Source organism: Sceloporus occidentalis, unplaced genomic scaffold (assembly GCF_023333645.1).
Source record: "Sceloporus occidentalis isolate IW3139 unplaced genomic scaffold, rSceOcc1.0.p SCAF_33, whole genome shotgun sequence".
Lineage (NCBI taxonomy): Eukaryota > Metazoa > Chordata > Lepidosauria > Squamata > Phrynosomatidae > Sceloporus > Sceloporus occidentalis.
This window is the reverse complement of record NW_028317013.1, coordinates 7,769,817-7,779,701: the sequence shown is the minus strand read 5'-3', so window position 1 is coordinate 7,779,701 and position 9,885 is coordinate 7,769,817.

Below are 9,885 nucleotides of genomic sequence, written 5' to 3'. Positions count from 1 at the left end.
GTTAAAATGCATTTATTGCATGTTAAAACATAGATGACTAACCATGGAATATGTACAAAGACAATTAGTTAAATAAACCAATAAATACATTATAGTTACATTTGATCTTCTAAAGTGTGTTGACTATTTATTGTCAATGTATTTCCAATACAGGTAAGGCCTGGTCTATATCAGTAAAGGCTATATTACGTGACTTGTTTGAATCCTACATATTATTTTTACATTATTAATACAGGACAAATAAAAATACGACTGACGCAATGTGATTATATTTGTGAGCTCACAGTTCTTTCTTCTTGGTCAGGAATATATAAATACCCATTTCATGTTTTAAAAAAATATATACCCTCTGCATAACAGAAAAAAGGTAACCAAATTTTCAAATAATTAGAAATATGTACCCTGAAAATGGAGTTGTGCTCATTCTTTTAAGGAACATAGACAAGCTCATGACATCACAAGTTTAGTCAGGAGTGCTAAATATCTGTGATAGATTTGCAAACCTTTCCAGATAACCGTGAAGTAAAAAAGGCAAGTCTCAAATGCCATATTTATTTCTACACGTCCTAGGAAATGCTAGGCTAAAGCGGGTGGGTAAGGGTGTGTATCGCTGCATAAAGACCAATTGAAATTAGTAATAATATTATGTTACTAATTATATTAATGATACAATTGTAATGTAGGTACATATAGGGAACTTTTCATTTATGAGAAACTATTCTAAGGCTGGATAATTTTTTATTATTAAATGTTACTCAGAGTGAACGGTAAACCTGCCCCAGTAGGTCTAGTGCAGCGGCGTAAGGAGAGAGGTTGTACAATGGTAAACTGTTTTAAGAGGGATTAACATTTAGTGCAAAACTTCAATGTATCTGTAGCAATTTAACCTTTAGTAGTATCTATGGAACATTTCCTTAATATAACAGATGAAGCAGAGGGCTATACAACAGTGTGTTTATAAATTAGTTAAGATATATACAACGCGAGCCATAACATCACCTGCCTAATATTGTGCAGGTCCCCCTTTTGGTGCCAAAACAGCCCTGACCCATCGAGGCATGGACGTCACTAGACCTCTGAAGGTGTGCTGTTGTATCGGGGACCAAGTTGTTAGCAGCAGATCCTTTAAATCCTGCAAGTTGTGAGATGGGGCCTCCATGGATGCATCCTATGCCATGTGTTCTCCAGGTAAGCGACCCACCTGGCCATCCACGTCATGTTAAAGAAGACGTGATTTATCAGACCAGGCCACCTTGTTCCATTGCTCTGTGGTCCAGTTCTTATGCTCACGTGCCCATTGTAGGTGCTATCAGCAATGAACAGGGGTCAGCATGGGCACCCTGACTGGTCTGCGGCTATGCAGCCCCATAGAAAACAAACTGCAATGCATTGTGTGTTCTGACACCTTTCTATCAGAACCAGCATTAACTTTTTCAGCAATTTGAGCTACAGTAGCTCGTCTGTTGGATTTCACGGGCCAGCCTTTGCCACTCATGTGCATCAATGAGCCTTGGTCGCCCATGACCCTGTCATCGGTTCATGGTCTTCCTTCCTTGGACCACTTCTTTTTTTTTTTTTAATTTAAAGTTTTTTATTGGATTTTTCATTTTTAAGTTCGTCGAGGCAAAGTTGCAGAACAACATACACATGAAAAATCAATAGCAACATTGATAATACAGTAAATAAAACAATGTGATACATTGGCAATAGTCCCAATAAAGAGGCACAAGTGATAAATATGCATAAATGAACAATAGCAACAGAAGAACAGTCGCAACAGTGGCATGAGACTAGACGAAGGAGCCTTACGGCTATGGGAGCCCAACCGGGAGAACAGACATCAGAACAAAAAGAAAATAAATAAAAAAAGGAGGAAAAATGAAAACAAAATAGTGCTCTATTAGAATGTTATCATGCCACGACCAAAACAGGACAAGTCATCGGGAGAACCATATGGTAATCTGATACAGAAGAGAGAAAGGACCGGGCACGATCACACAGAAAAACTGCAACAATCATCCCTGCCACAGTGGGGAAAGCTGGATCTGCGTCCAAGGAGCCCACACCTTATCAAACAAAGGCATTCGTTGATCATTCTGGAATGACATTTTTTCTAGGAGGTGCGTGTGTTCCAGATGATGGAGTATATTAACGAGTTTCGGGAGTGTGGCCGACTTCCAATTACGGGCTAGCATCAATTTTAAAGTTAAAAAGAAATGAATCACTAATTTCTTAACACAAACAGAAATGTCATCTGGAAACATGTGGAATAACACTAATTGTGGTGTAAAGGGGAGGCATATTTGCAGTGTGGATTCAAAAAGATGTATCAATCGTCTCCAAAGTTGAGAAACAGGGGGACACAGCCACCACAGATGAAGCATGGTGCCCCTGTCCGGGCAACCACGCCAACAGAAAGGCGAGCAGGACGGAAACATATGTGACAGTCGAGCCGGGGTGAGGTACCACCTACAAACTATTTTCTTTTGTAGCTCAATATGGCTGCTACAGTGTGATACACCACGCATCGCCTCCTCCGAGTCAAGCCACATCTCAAGAGGGAAGGTGACACCTTAGTCACGTTCCCATGTTAGCATATGTGGTAATTTATCGTCCCATAGATGGGTTAGGAGCGAACTGTAACAAATAGAAATCACACCTCGAGGGGGGGAGGACCTTGAACATAAATGAACGATTGGATCAGATGAGAACACGTCAATGGTTAACGAGGAAGTTCGAGATTGCAGCAGGTGTCTGACCTGCAGAAACTTGTAAAACTCGGAGGAGGAAAGCTCATAAGTTGAACTAAGATCTAAAAAGGTCCGGAAAGAACCTTTATCAAAGAGGTCTCCCACTGTGAAGGAGCGGGCAGTATACCAACGGGCTAGATTCAAGTGTGGAATTAATAACTCAAGGGAGGAGAGTGGAGTAGCTTTAGTGATGTGCAATAAAGCCGAATTACGTTTAGCCAGGTGGGACCAAATGTGAAGCGTACATAATGTGGTGGGAGGGAGTGATGGAAGTGACGGGCGATAAGGAGGAGGCAACCATAAAAGTTGGGCAACCGAATAAGGATGGACATAGGCGTTTTCAAGGGCTACCCATTGAGGCAGATTACCTCGACAGTGAAATAGAGTCGATTGCGCCAGGATAGTTGCATGGTAGTAGGATAGAATATCTGGTGCTCCCAGACCCCCCTTGAACCTGGGAGAATAGAATGCCTGTCTGGAGATGCGGGAGTGACCTTTAAAATTAATAAAAGAATTCAGAACCACTTGTATTTGATGGAAAAATTTACAAGGGACAGTGGTCGGGACTGCCCTAAAGGTGTATAAAAGCCGCGGCAAAAGCGTCATTTTAACAGAAGATATACGCCCTAACCAGGATAGATCAAAGGAACGCCACCTATCGAGGTCATGGAGAACCTGCTTCCAAATTGAACAAATGTTAAATTCATTCAGTTTAGATAATAGGCGAGAAAGTTTAATCCCTAAGTACAGGAGATAATCTCTCCTCCAATCAAAGGCATAGGATTCGTGGAGCAGGCGTAATGCCGAACTCGGTAAATTTAGAGCTAAAGCTTGCGTTTTGTGTACATTCATTTTATGATAGGAAACCTGAGCATATTGGTGGAATTGAGAAATCAACGCAGGTAAGGAAATTAAAGGGTGAGTGATGGAAGCCAAAACTTCGTCCGCAAAGAGACCTAGCGTAACATCTGCACCGCTTGAAGTAGGGAAACCCGTGATCGACGGGTCCGAACGAATCCGTCGGCTCTAGAGCCAATATGTACAATAGGGGAGAAAGTGGACAGCCCTGTCGCGTCCCGTTAGAGATGTGAAATGGGGAAGAAATGAATCCCGAAAAGAAAACAGAAGCAGAGGGGCAAGAGTACAGCGCCATTATTGACCTAATCAGGGAGGGTGGAAAAGCAAACTTAGAGAGAACGGACGTCAGGAAGGACCAATGGAGGCGATCAAACGCCTTTTCAGCGTCAAAAGAAATCAAAACAGACTGAGTGTTATTTTTGGAGGCTTCCCACAAAACATTAAGAAATTTGCGCGTGTTATCATTGGCTTGTCTGTTTTTCACAAATCCCACCTGGTCAGAATGTAAGAGAGAGGGAAGAAGCAGAGAAAGTCTGTTGGCTATAATTTTTGCACATAACTTGACATCATTGTTTAAAAGGGATATGGGCCAATAATGTTCACATTTGTCAGTAGATTTACCAGGTTTAGGGATTGTAACAACATGGGCATATACATTTTCAGGCGGCATGCGACCAGTGGACATGAAGGAACGGAATAAAGAAAGAAGGTGAGGGCCCAGCACCGGGAAAAAAGTCTTATAATAAAAACTGGTCAAACCGTCAGGGCCGGGAACAGAATTCTTTTTTAATTGAGTAATCGTGGACTGAAGTTCATCTAGCTCCAAAGGGGCTTCTAACTGTGTGACCATCTCCTCCGTGAGAGTAGGTAGCGCCACAGAGTCGAGATAGGTATTGATAGAATCTATCGTGGGTTGAGAAGTTGAGGAATCAATACAGAGATTATAAAGCGAAGAATAGTAAGATGCAAATCTATCGGCAATGTGAGAGGGATTCCGCAATGGGACCCCCTGTGAGGAAAGAACAAATTGAGGACGCGACCGTGGCGTGGCGGAGTTTATTCGCTAACATAGTGTCAGCTTTGTTGCCTTTGGAATAGAATCGATGGCGGAGACGAAGTCTCATCCGGGCTGTGCGTTTCGGCTTGAATCTCAGCTATTCTAAGTTTGATACGGGCAATTTCTGCAATGAACTGATCTGACGGATTTTGTTTATTCAGGGCTTCCAAGTCATATAAACGTAAAAGTAAGAAATCTAAATCAGAATTGTTAGCTTTCTGCTTCTTTAAATAAGAGGCAATACTGATGAATTTGCCTCTGACCACCGCCTTATGGGCATTCCACAATGTCTCTATAGATGTTTGTGGATGTGTGTTTTCGCGAAAATATAAGTCTAAGTGGGATTGAACCTGGGACTTGATGGAGTCATCTGAAAGCAAGGAATTATTAAGCCTCTAGGAACCCCGACCAATAAAGGAGTGAGCAACTGACAGAGACAGAAAGACCGGCGCATGGTCAGTCCAAGTAATGACACCAATAGAGCAGCCCCGCACCATCTGGAAAGTAAGCTTATCAACAAAAAGAAAATCAATTCTGGTGTATGACTTGTGTAACGCGGAAAAAAAAGAGTAATCCCTGTCTAGAGGGTGACGGAGGCGCCACACATCATATACTTGGAAGGAATGGAAGGAATGAGCAAGGGAGGTAGCCAATGATTTTACCCGTGTACCATACGTGCCCCCCAGGGAGGCAGAAGTATCCAACAAAGGATCAAGGAGAGCATTGAGATCCCCGGCCAGGATGAGGTGACCTTTCTTGAGGGAATCTATTTTAGAAAGCAGAGCCCTAGCAAAGTGTAATTGGGATGTGTTGGGTGCATAAAAAGAAACTAACGTGTATTCCGTGGAATTCAAAATACATTGAAGGATCAAAAATCTGCCCCGGGGGTCGGTCACCAAGCAAAGTAATTGAAACGACAAATGTCTAGAAATAAAAATGGAAACACCAGCCTTGCAGGTGGTGGCCATAGAGTGAAATTGCCAAGGATAATCTTTTAAGAAGCACCGAGGCTGTTTGGAGTGTTTAAAGTGAGTTTCCTGAACACAAACTATGTGCGCATGAGCTTTCTTAGCATCTGTGTAAAGCATCCTGCGCTTGTGTGGTGTATTTAATCCATTCACATTAATAGACATTAAATTAATAGAGGCCATATTGAAAGTAGCAAAGAACATTGATTAACTGGCTCATCAAAAAAAAATAAAAATGTCCCACAATGTAGAGTGAGGTGAGAGAGAGTGACCGATGCTCTCGGGGAAGACCACACACACATATGACATTGAGAACCGCGCCCGGTCCTTGTACAAGCAGTAGCTCATAAAAAGTAAACACAGTCCCGTGAGCAGAAAGGATATTGAATCAGAGCACTTTAAACAAAATAAACAATGTAAAGAGCAAGGTCGTCGTGGACAATCGGAGTAATAAGAAAGGCAGAGTACATAAAAATAAAATACCGGTGACATGAAGGAGCTAAAGAGGGAATAACTCGGAGGAAAAACCCCCAAACAGAGTGAAACTCCCAACATGCGGTCCTTGAAAAAAAACGACCGCGTGAGGGGGAGGCAGTAACAAGACCTTGTGTTCTCCAACAAGGAGAAACACAAGGAAAATAAGTGTCGTATGGTGGAATAGACAAATTCAAAGAGTGGGAGGGAGACCTCCAGCATGTGAAAAACAAAAAAAAAGAGAAACACGGCGAGAAAACAAAACGACTGCGGAAGGAACCAAAATGTGTATGTAGTGTAGTGGACAGAGCAGGCTGTAAGGCACCTACCTTGAACAGCTCCCGACCGTCCTCTTCTCTCCCCCGGCAGAAACGCCGGCACCGCAGACTGGAATACGAAGCGGCTGCTCGCACACGCGGCCGCTTCATGAATATTTATGAAGCTGACCGCCGGCTGGATTCCGCTGCGTCGCTATGGCGACGTAGGACGCGTTCACGTCCCAGATGTCGGGGAACGCCCCCCCGGGCTATTTAAACCTCTCACACAGTATCCTCAGTGCTCAGTTATACTGATTCTCTCCGTATATCGTGAGCTCCTCCTGTATTTCATTAATTACCTTATCCTTGTCCTCCCGGTATCCGACCCTGGTCTGCTAAACGGCTTCCCGTGTTTTCTCTGGTATCCTGACCCTGGGTCTCCCTGCTACGTTGTGTTCTTCTGGCATCCTGACCCCGGCTATCCAACCGACTACGTGTACCTCTGGCATCCTGACTTTGGCTATCAATACCGACTACGTGTACCTCTGGCGTCCCGACCCTGGTCTGCTTAATGGCTTCTCTCTGACCACTCGTGCTTACAGTTACACTACCAAGTGCCCTGTTACCCTCACCAGGCTCCTTGCGTGTGTTCTGTTTTTGAGCAAGTGTGTTCCAGTCCTGCATATCGGATTCCTCCTGGTAAGACGAACCTTACACAGGCACACAGAGCCCTGAGATGGAAATGTAAGGGTGATCCAGCTTCATAAAAGAAGTCGAAACCAGACATAGCATCAAGTGTGGTGAGAGTGTAAGGAATAATGTAAAAATCAACAGAACCCTCATCGCACACACAACAAAAAAAAAACAAAAAAAAAAAACCCCCAAACAGAAAAATCAACAATAAGAAAAAGCAATAAAAAGTCTCACTCAGACTCCTAACCGTAAGTCAATGAGACCGGAACAACCAGGAGGTTGGTTCACCAACGTTCCATCCGGACACCGATCCCACAGGCATAGAGCGGTGCAGTCCCTGCAGAAACGAAGAAACGCGGCCAGAACTCAGACGTCGAACCACAGCTCACGAAGACTGGAACAATCAGGAAGCTGGCCACCGGCGTGCCATCCAAACGTGGAGCGATGGAGTCCCCGCAGAACCGGAAAAGCGGGACCAGGCCTTTCAAAATCCAAACAGGGCATGCACTGGAACTAATAGTTGACGGTAAGTCAGGAGAACAACAAAAAAAAAATAAAAAAATGATTTGTGGTGGAGAGGATGTCATCCGTGAAGCAGGCAATTAAGTATGAAGAGGCGAGTGATGAGTAGGAACCACAGACCATTCCCGGGCCAACCGTTTAGGAGAGGATGCCAATGATGGTGTTATGACAGGAGCAGGTGAGTGACGAGGTTGGACAATGTCCAAGCCCCAGGCCGTCAGTAAAGCAATACCTTCCTTAGGCGACCTAATCGAATGGAACAGTCCATCTCTCGTGATCAGCAAACGAGTGGGGAAGCCCCATTTGTAAAGGATTTTATGAGATCGTAAAGTTGTAGTGATAACTGAAAGAGATCTCCGTTGCTGCAAGGTGTATTGAGATAAATCATTAAAAAATTGTAAATGAGTGTATTGGTCGGGTAGGCTTGGCTTTGCTCTGACACGAGACCAGAGCCGGTGTTTTAGGCGAGCTGAGCTTTGCCGTGAATTACCATCCCAGGGAACTCTGAGCATTTGCCTCAGCACTGTCCAATGAGAGGAATTAATTTATCTCCAGCAGGTTTGCACAGGGCAAAATAGGTTAGTTACCCCAGGCATGCACTGAAAGCTTGCATGGATAGAAAGGAGGGAGGGAGATGAGAGAATGAGGGCTGCCACAGAGGGAGGCAAACAGGGAGAGTAAGCGCTCCGAGAGCGGGAGAAACATATAAATTAGGTAGAGCTGAGGGATAGAGAAAGCTGTAAGAGGAAAGGGACAGTGAGTGTATCTGTATGAGTGGTGTTAGCATGTGTGGTTTATGATTTTAGGACATAATAACAATCATCTGTTCCTTAGGTCTAAATTACAGGTAAATGCAACCTCACAGAAGAGCAACAGATGGCATATTACACAGTGTCACGATTTATTCAACAAAAATAAAGCCATAATGAAGAAGCCATGTGTGAAAAACCAAGTACATCTTACCATCCAATAGCTTGTAGAGACACTTTTAGCAGCAATGGGTTGAAGTAATGGTTTTCTGTATGACTTTATCAGTCTGTCACATCATTGTGTAGGAATTTTGGGCCACTCTTCTTTACAGCATTGCTTCAGTTCATTGAGGTTTGCAGTATTTGTTTATATTTGTTGTCTTAAGGTCCCGCCACAGCATTTCAGTCGGATAGAGGTCTGGGCTTTGATTGGGCCATTGAAGCAGGTTGATCCTTTTCAGCCATTGTGTTGTAGATTTTCTGGTGTGCTTGGGATCATATGGCTCTCAGTGATTAGAGTAGTAAATCAACTCACTCATCACCCTGCAATAAAAGAGTACACCATACAAAATGTACTACCTGCTGGGCACAACTTCCCAACCTATCCCAAAACAGCCTTTGATGCCCGCTAGGCGGCTCACTGCCCCAAATTAAAACCAGCATCTCAGCAACATCCATCATGGCCAGGTCTGGATCATCACTGGAAGACACCAAAACTCCCGCCAGGCTTCTCGCTGCACCAGTAGTTAGTCCAGAAGCTGAAAAGGCCCAGAAGAAGACGGGCCCAGCAGGAGAGGGAAGAGGCTGCCTGGTGCACGCATTTTGTTGTATAACTTTCTATTTGGTTTGATTAGAGACCAATTTAATGGTCCAACAGGACCTTTCATTGTTACCATAGTGATTTACAGTTAATTATACATGTATGAACCTATACAAAAAAGTACGTGGACCAAGGTCTAATTGTTGGTCACTCGAATAAGAATAGCTTGAAAGTCATGTGATAAAACTGCAATAAAACGAAACAGAAATTCCAACACGTCTTGTCTCGTTTTCCCTAGGTGCGGTGCTGTTGGTCCGGCATTTGCTAGGAGAGATCCGGATGCCAAGCCGCCGTCATGTCATTTCCAGCCTCCCCTCCAAATGATATATAGTCGCCAGCTTGTCCTTTGCAGTTATCATTTCTCAGACACATCCACTCCGTCTATTAGAAACTGTATGTATTATTTGAAATCAGTGTCTAAAGCGTTAATAAAGGGTTCCCACGTATCACGCCAGAACTGTATCTATAAGCAACGGAAAAGGTCCTCACCCCTCCCCTACGTATAGCCAGATATGATTGGAAGATCATAATTGCCCTGCAAGGTTGGGAAGGGGGATAATTCACCTGTTAACAGCTGATCAAGCGCCCTACCAACCAGATGCACATTATTCCGGGGTTTATTCCATCACTGGAAGACCAAAACCCCGGCCAGGCTTCTCGCTTCCCCCATCCTGATCTCGCTTGTAAGACCATGGACAAATTTCCGGCCAGGCCAGTTAAAAAACTCCTCTACTAAA